This window comes from Gymnoscopelus braueri (assembly GCF_963280865.1).
Source record: "Gymnoscopelus braueri genome assembly, contig: SUPER_20_unloc_1, whole genome shotgun sequence".
Classification (NCBI taxonomy): domain Eukaryota; kingdom Metazoa; phylum Chordata; class Actinopteri; order Myctophiformes; family Myctophidae; genus Gymnoscopelus; species Gymnoscopelus braueri.
This window is the reverse complement of record NW_027660990.1, coordinates 2,001,170-2,001,549: the sequence shown is the minus strand read 5'-3', so window position 1 is coordinate 2,001,549 and position 380 is coordinate 2,001,170.

The following is a 380-nucleotide window of genomic DNA, read 5'->3' as shown; positions in this document are numbered from 1 at the left end:
AATGTTTGCTTTAAAAAACATATATTCCAAGATTTGCACAAACTTTCACGATGTTTAAAAAAAATAGCAGATCTGCTATTTTTTGAATAGCCAAAGAAATCTTTAAAATGACACAAATGGTGCTCTCCCGGTCTTAAAGGGTTAACCTTCTGTTGGCTGCTGTAGTCAGTCACGCACGCACGCACGTGTGCGCACACACACACGCACGTTTGTATTACTACACTTGTGAGGACGTCAACATTCTAGGACGGTGATTTTAAAAACGCCTTTTTTTACCATTTTGGAGCATTTTAAGCCTATAAAGCCGAAAAATAGCCGATCTACAAGCTCACAACGCGCCCCGTTGTGAGTTTGTTGATCGACTATTTTGCGGTTGCACG